Raw genomic sequence first — 12,314 nt, 5'->3', positions numbered from 1 at the left:
GATATTCTTTTGTCCGGTGACGCTGTCGAGGCCATCAGTAGCCAACTCCAAAGAGTCAGTGGCAAAAAAATTTAACGTATTCGTATCAAGATCCGAATCTTCGTAATAATAACATAATAATAACGCGCACACACTCATAACTCCGCACGGGGGAACCCTGTGTCGCAGATGCCATGGACATACACATAGACAACAGTGACGAGGCGTGAAAATTTTCCTTAGCAAAGCCGAAGCAAAAAACCCTAGCAAAAACTTCTTATCCTTTAAAAAGGAGCCTTGGCGGCATTTAAATACAACACTTATTAGCACACAAGACACCAGTTCACTTCATTTTACTGGTTTAGCTCAGTTTTTTATATAATACGTGGAAAACTAGGCAAGCCGGTGGGAATCGAGTTATATGGACGCTTCGCCACTAATAGACAACCATAAATTACACCCAAACTCACGAGAGAAATAAATGTAAGTCATACAAATATTTCTCTCGGCCCGGGAATCGAACCCGGGATCTCTGCGTGGCAGTCCGGAAGCAGTTAATTTAGGAATCGGAGATTGTGTGGCAAGCCTCTGTTTCCACTTGTGGGACGGCTGGTCGAAAACCTTGGTTAATAAATCATCATTAGCTCAGGCATTCCGTTGAATAGTGCCTGGTCTACCGAATTACTCCAAGGCCGTGTCTACATAACCCGCTTCCAACTGTGCTCAATCGATCTCCGCTTGCAGCTTCTTGCAATCCCTTATTTCAAGTGCTAACTTCAGATCATCCAAAAGTGACGCAGGGAGCACAGTTACCTTTGTGTTAAGGTCATTCACTATTAAAATACATTCCGATGACCTTAAATTACTTCCTTGGCTGACTCCAGACCGTGTTACGTACTGTTCTGACCGCTCAATGGTCACAGTACGTCACTCAGCACGACCGAAACTTGTTGTTGAAATCGAAAACTTGCAAAGTGTACAACCCGCTTGAGTTAGCTTCTGAGTAGGACATCATTGTCGTCTGTGTCAAATGATTTTCTAAAATAAAAGTAGGCTACGTCTACTTGAACCCCAGAGTCCATTACCGGCACCAATTTCGCCATCAACTGGCACTGATAACACAATGGCTCTATGTATCGTTAACATACATTAAACTCACAAATGAACCATCACAAATAAACATTGAAAGAACAGTGTATTTAACAGGGAATTAAATTTATATTATATATTTTATTTATTTATTATATTACATTATATATTAGTATAACCAAAAATAGAGACGAAATAAGGGCCAACACTCACTGGCAACTCATCAAGTAAATGGGCCTTATATTACTTTTAAATATCAACTCTCGTTTGCGCTGAAATCACAAATTAGAAAACTGAAATAGTACAGCGCCAACAATTGACCTGCGTGTACGTCTCTGTACATTCCAAAAATATTCTGTATTTATTGTATTAAAGATAATATCTCTAACAATGGAGCCTGTTCCATTCAGTGATGTGGGAAAAACGGCAAAACATTACAAAATAAACGGAACCACATATCATCGGTAATTAAATATTAAATATGCAATTTTTCAATTTTCGTCCATTATAGCAAAGCTCTAGTTAAACCGGTTGATTTTAAGTGAAACAATTGACGACACCCACCAATTGTTTCGAATTCGCGCTGGCCAATCGGAGCTGGCCATTTGTCACAGTAATGATTTGGCAGAATAGTTTTCAAACAAATTAAATGACATTTCGTCTCTATTAAAAGTACTACAAATGCTATGATAAAAAAAATTTGATTAAAATTTCACCAAGGTTCGTCAGGCGTAGTGTAAAGTAAACATGTATTGTACAAATTTTCATGTACTACTAATGTATGTTATATTGGGAACACGAATTTATAATTTCAACACGTTTTATTCGGCATTACACAGCGTGTTTCATGCATTATTTACTTTTATTTAATGCATGTCAGAATTGGTTTAATGTATGGAACAGTTTTTGGTAAATATATCTGTAGAACCGAACTGATTAATATAAACGTGGTAGTTTGTGAGATTATAAATGATTAATTAAATTCTTTGTGATTAATACATTGATACAATGAATATTCAGCACAAATACAAGCTGCCACAAACATTTACAATCACTTCACATGGTATAACATTAGAATAATAACGCATAGAATGATAGTTTCATATCAAACGAACTGTCACAAGTGAGGCAAAAATCAAATTCATGTAGGCGTAAGCAACTTGTATCTACGCTCGTCGGCACGCACAAAAATATACAAATAATGATGCCATGGAATTGCATGGAAACACTTTACTTCCTTTTGAAATGTGATGTTAGTATCTATTTTATGTTTGTCTGACGTATTTTTACACTCACTTACCGCACATTTCGTCATTTTTAGCTAAAATTCTTGAGCTGTTCGCGGTGCAAGTTGACCTTGAGCACTGACGGCCCGCCCGCTCGTGTAGGCCCATTGGGCCTACCATTGGGAGCGCTTCAATTTGCCTCACTTAGCGTGTGCGGGCTAGGTTTCTATGCGTTATTATTCTAAGGGTATAACATAAAAGCATAGAAATCATAAAACACACATGCTGCCGTCCACTAACCAAAACCGCGGCTAAGTCACAAATGGTGAAATATCCGTTTCAAATAGAAAAAGAGAGCACAAATTTCTCTTTTAAAAAAAGTTAAAATTAGTTAACGTGTTCAACTTATCGCAATTTGCTCTAACGATGCATAGTTGAAATACCATTAAACAATTTCGATACTAATTTATTTAATTTATTCTAATTTATATTAACAATTAATAATCAATTTAACTTAATAAAAAATCATTCAATAAAATAATTTGTAAAACATAATGTAGCTTAAATTGGAATGTTTCTATGTAAAATTAAAAATAAGGTAAGTAGTTAATTAATAACTTTCTTAACTATAGTGAAAAAATAGGGTGGTTTGCATTAATATTAGACATAACTGGTTGATGACTGTACCACCTCAGTCAACTGTGACCATGGGACCTGGGGGCCCACCATAACCTTTCCAAAAACAATCTTATTTCAATGTAAGCTTAAAGTAAGCTTATTGTAATATTACTCATATTCGTACCATGACGAATCTGTCAACCAAGTAATGTATTATTGTAAAAGTGATAGAAAGAACAAATGATTTCCCAATATTGTCTATTTCTTACTAAAATTAGGAAAGAGATAACGCTATGTGAACTATATAATGCCAATTCTTTCCTTTTTGATGTTCCGAATCGTCTTATCGTTATATAATGTTTAAGTACTTAATGTTATTTACATTCAGAGAATTTGGACTGGGAAGAAAAGTATGTAATAATAAAATCTATTAAAATTACTTATTTTATTATTATTCCGCATTTTCATGAAGAAATATAAATAAAACAAGCTGAGTCTTGATAGTCACGTTCTGAATTCGGAACCATAGTCTAGTGTCAACTGTTAGTTTCGCCAAGGAGCATATAGATGGCGCTGTCATAATTATACGAAATAAACATCGCGTATTTTTATTTTACGAGAAATTATTTCCTATGTGCTATTAAATAAAAAATAAACAAAATATTGTAGAGATATAATATGTAAATACATAAGTTCAACTTAACTTTTAATCATTACAAATCAATAATATTAAGACAATAAAACTGAAAATAATATTGTTTCCATTCCATCCGTGTAACTATTTTAAGATTGCTAAATTTGACATAAGAGCAATATTACTTTAATGTCAAAGTCGCGTCATAGTACGAACTGACTGAATGAATAGTCACAAAGCTGCCAATAAAACGTTTTAACATTACAACTAAGCTTACTTTAAGCGCGTTATGGTACGAAAAGTCTATGTAAGGTTAAAATAATATTGTTTTGGTAGGCTCCCTGGTCACACCTATTTCCAAGTTTGCGCTGAATCGGCCTTGACTCATATAATAAAAATAAACTAGCTGTTCTTGACCACGGAAGAAAAAACAAAGGAAGTGCCATTAAACCTTTATTACTATGAGGACTGATGTCGCCAAAACTCATACATTTGAAACACTACAAAATCTTGATATTCATTGGTCGTAGATTGATATAGTTCAAATTGGAAGTTTAATTGGAAAACGCATATTAATTATGTTTGTACTAAGTTAAGACATATTATTAGTAAATTTTATCAAATAGTTAAAATATTGAATAAGCGGGCGTTGCTTGTGGTGTACTATGCACTGGCTGACTCGTTGATTAGCTATGGTTTAAGTATACAGGATGGAACAGAACGACCGACAAAGCCGAAAACTGGGAAGCGTCTAATATGTACTTAATTGTACTTAAAATCTTTTTGCTCTAAGTGTAATAGTTTCAGAGTTATTTAATGGTAAATATTTCCTTGAAAAGTCTGTATTGTCAACCCTACATCATAAAACACAGCTGTTTGGAGGCAACTAGCGGGAGGTACTTAGGGCAAAAACTTTGTAATTTAATAGGTCGTTGACCTATGTCGTTGATCAGCACCCCATCAGTCGCTTTCTTTGATCAATCATTTTCTTTAATCGGTCATCATGTGAATGATGATTAATTATGCGGGTATTTTATTGTATAACTTTGAGAGTAATTAATATCCCTAAATTCCGTGTTTGACTACCCAATATTTACATTTACCGAAAAAATGCACCTCTCATAGAATCTTCGGGCGACATGTTGTTTCTAAACTATGCGTGGTCATAAACTACCTACAAGAACTTAAGAAAAGTAAAGGAGGGTATCAGGAGTTTAACTCATATTGCCTGCGCCATAAGATAAGACTAACTTAAATAAACATATCTAAATTAAGTAAACACTTTCTACAACATGCGTCAAGTACTCCAATTACAATAGTCTCGTAACCCTTAATCCGGTCCTAACGTAAAATAGTAAATTGAGGTAGCCAATCACGTCACTCATAACCGCTTTGAGATTTAGAGATGGACACTTGATACCTGTTATCTGTTTTTGGTAGCATAATCAGGAGATCGTTTTTTTTTTGTACTAGTCTAGTTTTCAATGCATATGGAAATATTTTTAATTTACACTACAAGAACTTACTAACTTTAAAACGAAGAGTTCATTTTAATGAGATCAACATTTAAAACTAAAATTTCTGTTTACTTGAGCTCAGTAGTTAAAATTTTAATAAATGTAATGTAAAAATAAATAAATCAATACTTGGAGGTCTGCAGACCACCTACATGGTTCGTTTTCTTATTTTTGATTATTTATTACAATTAATTAACCGACCTGTATTTACGTCACTTTTACTTTTAAATTGCTCATGATACTTATACCAGACAGGACGATTATTGCGAAACCTATTTCTGTATCATAATTGTGTTTTTAAAATTAACATTTAGATATACAATAATCAATGATATGCGACGCGTAGTCCCCCGCCGCGCGCGTCTCTATGCAGAGTTGCCAATTAAGCGACTTTGTCCCTTTATGTGACGATTTGACATCAAAAGCGTCTTTTAGTTCTAGCGACAAAAAAAAATATTTTGTATTTTTTGGCGCGTATTTAATTAGAATTAATCGTTTAAAATTTAATATTATTTTTACCTTAGTATTCAGGAGTCTTTTGCCTGTACTGTGACCATTCTGCATAGTGATATTTGCTTTGGTCTAGTTGGCAACACTTTTCCATTCATTAATTAGTGGGATTCGCTCTGGACCTTTTGGAGGGAAAAGTGTCGTTTTTATTTTGACTTTCAATTATTTTGTGAAATCTAGTTTAAAGTGGAATAGGATAGTGCTATTGTGCCTTAATCGAAGATTAAAACGCGAAATTATACGAATCTCGAACTAAAATACCCGTATCGGCCCGTTCTAAGGAATCCCGAGTCAATCCAAGCACGCCGCCTCAAATTGCCTATCCTCTTTGTGGCGGCCATATTTACAGAAAAACTTATTTTTATGTTTTCGGCTGAAGGACTTTGTTTCCATGGCCAGCAATAAATTAATAATAATAAAACATTAATTAGTTCAAAATGCCTGGTTCTATGGTAACTTGTGGTCTCATGTTTTTCTCGTGTTTACAACACAAAACAACGTTCACTTACTAATTTTTGGATTGTGAAAGCAACTTATTGGAATAGACCTGCTTACAAGTAGTGTTTGTGTTAAGCAAGTAAAATGTATTGTGTGTTTTTGTGGAAAACCACATCGGCGTATGACCGGCACAGCCAGGAATATGTCTGGAATATTTGCAAGAGTAAAGGGGACGTGGACAAATCGAACATTCATAACATCTTACGCCAAGATGACGGAAAACTACAGTTTCTTATAAAAAGCGAGGGTGATTTGAATAATTTACTACAAGAAAAATGACTAGTATTCGTTTTTAAGTTTTATTCCTGTAACGTTTTTCTTTGGATTTTTGTATTAATACCCTATCTAAATATTGTTAAAAAATTCTACACAAATACTCACCCATACTACACAAAACAAATTTATTCACACAAAGCTCTCACTCAAATTCGCCTCACAAAAAAAACTTATACCCATACCAAAATAAATTTACATTCGCACCGAAACCACATACATTCGCTACAAAGAATAATCACGTTAAATAAGTTATACAATAAAAAGGTTGCATCTTGGTATATGACACTATTTATTTACACTAAAACCTATAATTTTGCAATTTATAATAAAAAAAATTTACAATGATTGATACAAATCATAACAATACAGTGGAACTAGATAATATTTCTGTGGCGTCAGCCTATTATTGTGATACCACGACGTGCAACTCACTTTTGCTAAACACTGTTGATTCGTTTAATATAATCACCCAAAATATTCGAAGTATTCATAAAAACTTTGATAGCTTATTAGCACAATTGGCTACATTCACAATTAATATTGACGTTATAATTTTGACTGAATGCTGGCTGAAAGACCACAAACTTATACCCCAACTATACAATTATATTGCATTTTCTAATAGTAAGCATCTTAATCATAGTGACGGTATCGTTATATACGTTAAAAAATATATTAAGTGTTCAGTTACGGAGCCAGAACCGATAGGAGCTAGTTACCTATTATTAAAACTTGAACCAGATACTCACATTCTGGCAATTTATAGATCGCCGTCTATACTAAACACAGACACGTTTCTAAGCACGATAGACAGCATTATACGTCCTTTACACTCCAAACAAAATATTATATTAACAGGTGATATTAACATTGACATTAAACCAAACAACAATGACAGACATAGTGCTGCTTACTTGGACCTATCTGCTGAACTAGGAATGTTACCGGGTCATCAATATCCTACCAGGTTGCTAAACTGTTTGGATCATGTGATGTTAAAGACGGCTTTCCCTGCATCCGTATTTGTAATTGACTCCACAGTAACAGACCACGCTCTAGTGTTGCTAAATCTTCCTGTGATCAAATTTAAACAAGGTTTAGTAAACTATGTCAAAAAAACTGATTTCAATGCGGCTGTTAGATCCTCCAATCGGTTGACTTTTCTTTTATAACGCCTACCTCTGACGCCAACGTAATCGCTTCACTTTTTGTTGAGAAACTATCGTTTGCAATAATGTCTAATACCAAGTCATACAAAGTACCTAACAGGAGGAAAATTCTGAAACCCTGGTTAACGTCTGGTCTACTTCGCTGCATTCGTCATGGGGATAGGCTTCATAGAAATTTTAAAAAAGACCCAAATAATGAAATTCTTCAAATTACTTATAGGCGATACCGTAACTTTTGCAATTTCTTGTTGCGAAAGCTAAAGAGAAACTATGAAAAGTCTTTATTACAATCGTCGAACTCAAATAAGGACACCTGGAATGCAATCAAATCGATACTTGATATATCGAAATCGAAAACCTCTGCACATGATTTATTACGTTCAGATAATGGTAAAAATATTCAGGACATTAATAGATATTTTTCTAATATAGGTAAGAAGCTAGCTGATATGATAATTTCTTCAAATTGTAATAACAAAAGTGAATATAGTTTAGATATACCTCCAGTAGTAAATTCTATTGTGCTACTACCACCAGACGAAGCCGAGATTGAATCAATAATAATTAACCTTAAAAATAACTGTGCCGTTGGGTGGGACTCCATACCAGTAAAATTTTTAAAACTTTCAAAAAATATAATAGTTCCCCCCCTTACCAAAATTATTGAACTTTGCCTATGCCAGGGAGTTTTCCCACAGGCTTTTAAGAAGTCGCTCATCACCCCAATCCACAAGTGTGGGCCTCGAGACAGTATCTCCAATTATAGGCCGATATCGATACTCAGCTCACTTTCTAAGGTGCTTGAAAAGGCACTTAACAACCGCCTTATGAACTTTTTGGAACATAATAAGATACTATCAAAATCGCAATATGGATTTAGGACTAATATAAGCGCCGAAGATGCGGTTAGCCAACTAGTAGATTATGTAACCTCAGAAAGTGACGCTAAACAGAAATGCATAGGAATTTTTCTCGACCTAGCAAAAGCTTTCGATACTGTCTCGATTCCCGTACTTGTGAATAAGCTAAATCGTGCCGGTGTCCGAGGTAATGCCCTCAAAATAATGGAGGACTTCCTATGCCATCGTACTCAACAAGTTAAAATTGGAGAGATAGTAAGTGCAGAATGTCCGGTCCTATATGGAGTCCCGCAAGGAAGCATCCTCGGACCAAGTCTCTTTTTAATATATATAAATGACTTGTGTCAAATATCGTTACAAAATGGCAAAATATTTACTTATGCCGATGACACAGCCTTGGTTTTCACTGGAGCAACCTGGGAAGAGGTTTGCGATACTGCTGAACGCGGTTTACATAAAGTAAGCTGCTGGCTGCGAGAAAACCTACTGACTTTAAATCTATCTAAATCTACTCTTGTCCAATTTACCCTGCCGAATAATAAACAGGAAAATGTTCAAATCAAACTCCACTCATGCTATTCTCCTCGCAATTCTGACTGTTCCTGTCTTACTGTTGCCAAATCTACCAATGTAAAATATTTAGGAGTGATGCTTGACGAAAGACTCAGTTGGCGTGCACACATAGACTTCACGACGTCACGCTGTAGAAAACTAATATACGTTTTCAAAAAACTGAAATATGTGGCTAATCTTGAATACTGCGTACAATATACTACGCCCTTGCGCAGTCGGTGATGAGTTACTGTGTTGGAGTCTGGGGTGGTGCCTGTAAGACTCACTTATTGACTTTAGAAAGAGCACAAAGATCCATACTTAAAGTTATGACTTTTAGTCCGTACAGATTTCCTACTACATCGTTGTATTAACAAATGCCAAGTATTGACTATAAGACAGTTGTACGTTTTGCAACTATAGTCTATTTCAATAGAATTGAGAGTAAACGTAAACAAACCAGTTGGGTTAAAATTCTGAAGAAATCACTCACTATATGGAATAAGTAACACTTTTATGTGTATTTTGTAGGTTTCCACTTGATATCTCACCACTTTTTCCAACAATATTCGTTTGTTATGCATTATAAAATCATAATTGAAAAATCTTCGCCGAAAACTGAGATTGATTTGACAATCCATAGTCTAGAATGTCTATGGTTGCATAGGGATGTCGGAAAAAAGTTCAATTGAGTGAATCATAGTTTGAGTAAGTGATTGCCTCAAGAGTCACCAGAAACTTACGTCTTGAAGTCATTTGACCAACTCTTATTTCTGTACCGCTTACAAACGATTTAGCGACTTGTTAACTATCAAGTATTTTCATAATTTTCTGTATTTAACTGATAGCTTCTAACTTTTAAACAATAAATGTCAATAATCGTAAATAAAGAAACGTTTTTTTTTGTATCACCTTCAATCAATTTACAACAGTCGAATGCGCGGAATTCACTTGATGTTAGTCCAACAGATTCAATTAATCGATATGATTCATTCGATAATTGATTAGTAAATTACTCTACAATTGCCCATCACTAAACCGACTATGGTCGGGTCAATGCACTCAATGTTTACCTTTACTCTCAATTCATTTGAAACAGGGTATAGTAATCAAGCAGCACAGAAACACTCCATACTGCAAAGACAATTACGTCAAAAAGCGCACCCGCACTAATGTGTGTTTTTCCATTAAATGTCGCACAGCTTGGGCAAGACGTCAGTTACTATTTATGGCTCCGTATCTGTATAATAAAATTAATAAAACTTTAAACATATATCCGTTAGCTGCTCGTGAAGCTAAACTTAAAACTAAGAACTGGTTATTAACCTTAGATTACCATAAAACTGAAGCCTTATTGTAACAACTGAGAAAAAATAAAGTATTTGCAGGTAATAACAATGCAATAGACTCTATACTACTAACGCGCGAATGTATATTGTCACACACAAACGCAGGCACACACACACCTTCACCCGCGCACATGCACATTCACACACACTCACACACACACATACACACACACACTTAGTAAAACATATAATATGTAATTTATTTCATAATGTACCTATTAAAATTGTTAAGAAATAAGTAATGTAAGGTCAAATGTTTGAGAGAGGACACTGACTCCTGTAACACAGGTTATACCTAGCTCAGGTGTCAGGGACTTCACTATTGTGTTGTAACTATTTTGTAACAAATATTATTATTATTATTATTAAATATGTATGTATGTATAAGTATAAACTTAATAGAACATCCTTTTAATTTAAAGTAAATTCAATGTTTTTTAATTACCTATTCAAGTGAGAACACTTATTTCTTCTGCGAGTGCCAATGACATGAACGCCGCCTGTGGGATGTACTAACACGATTGATTCGCTTGGGGTTCTTGCACCGCGAAAGGTTTAAATCACGTGTCAACAGCAAAAGTTTTCATTTTACAAGTAAACATTTTAGAACAAACTATCAAAAACAACGAAATAACCTTTAGGTGCCGTTTTCGCAAAGCTATGATCATGTTGGTTGACCCATTATTGCTTATCAGCATCTAATTTATATATGTATCAAGTATGTTAAATATGGTTATTGTAAGTGATTCACGGGTAGTAGCAGTGGAGATTCTCGTGAAAGAGTTCGTCCAGGGAAGTACAGACTTTAAATCGCCGAGCTTTATATCGCCAAGACCTGAGGGGCACTGCCACTGCGCCCGACACCTTGAGACATAAGTTGATAAGTTCCATGTGCCTGTAATTTCACTAGCACCCTTCGAAACCGGAACACAGCAACGTTCACATTACTGCTTGGCCGCAGAAAGAGGTAGTCTTTTTTATTTTTATTTTTAACCGACTTCAAAAAAGGAGGAGGTTCTCAATTCGACTGTATGTTTTTTTTTGTATGTATGTTACGCGATAACTCTGGTATTTGTGAACCGATTTTCATGATTCTTTTTTTGTTGGAAAGGGGGTACTTCCATAGTGGTCCCATTTCATTTTGAAGGAAATCATCCACCTCGAAGGGTGGCTGTTCACGCATGAAGATTCATTTTCATGAATAACGCCTAACATTAATTTAGGTGCAATTACTTTAATGGTTGATTTTGCTATTTCTCCAAATCAAGACGTTTTTCTCTCAATATACTTTGAGTAGTGAGAACCGATTTTTATTATCTCGTGTCAAGTCGTGTATAGTGGCGAACTAACTTAGCAAATAGACGTAATTCCACGTACTTTTGAGGTCGGTTTTTTTAGTACTCTGTACTGAGATTATTTTAGTATTAATAATGTGTTCGTCCTAGTGTGCAATAAAGAATATTTGTATTGTATTGTATTATTTCTGTGTTATGGGTGTACCTAATCGATTGATTCGGTTGAAACGTGCAAGCATTCTTCCCGACGACTTCCCCTCCCGCTCCTGCGTTTTGTATCGGACTTGTATTTATGCTGGCGCTTCCTTTTGTTACCACGCTGAAAAAATGTTTTCAAAAATAACCCTGTATATTAAATACAATGTTTGCACTGTGAGTCGAAACGATTGATTACAGAACGAGCTTGAACGGCATGTTCGTTGGTCTGTAGTTACAGCTACCATGGAGGGAATACGTTTTGTTAGTATTCAGTTGATATTCTTCACATTATGTTATTTCATTTATGTAAGTAAATCGCCATTACTCTTTGTAATTAACAAATACGTAGGTAATAAGAACATGTCGATGGTTTTTCACAACAAAGGCCTATCTCAAAAATACTGAACTCTTTAGAATGGTGGTTTAAAATAAATGTTAAGACGTATCTGGCAAGCAAAGTCGGCGAATTTTAGTAAAAATTTACTACCGGTTTTGAAGGATACTAATTTTTTTTGTTGCTGGTGAAATTACAGGCACATGGGAC

The 12,314-nt window shown here is 35.0% G+C and overlaps 1 protein-coding gene across 1 annotated transcript in view; it reads right to left on the bottom strand.

Moving 5' to 3' along the window:
• The window catches only part of LOC113231968 (tachykinin-like peptides receptor 99D), a 433,234-nt gene that overhangs the window by 165,097 nt on the left and 255,823 nt on the right, over nt 1-12,314 (bottom strand). The gene's annotated exons all lie outside the window — the stretch shown is intronic.

The sequence above is a fragment of the Hyposmocoma kahamanoa genome, unplaced genomic scaffold (genome assembly GCF_003589595.1).
Source record: "Hyposmocoma kahamanoa isolate Upper Pololo Valley unplaced genomic scaffold, ASM358959v1 66, whole genome shotgun sequence".
Taxonomy (NCBI): domain Eukaryota; kingdom Metazoa; phylum Arthropoda; class Insecta; order Lepidoptera; family Cosmopterigidae; genus Hyposmocoma; species Hyposmocoma kahamanoa.
This window is presented reverse-complemented; position numbering and strand designations above follow the sequence as displayed.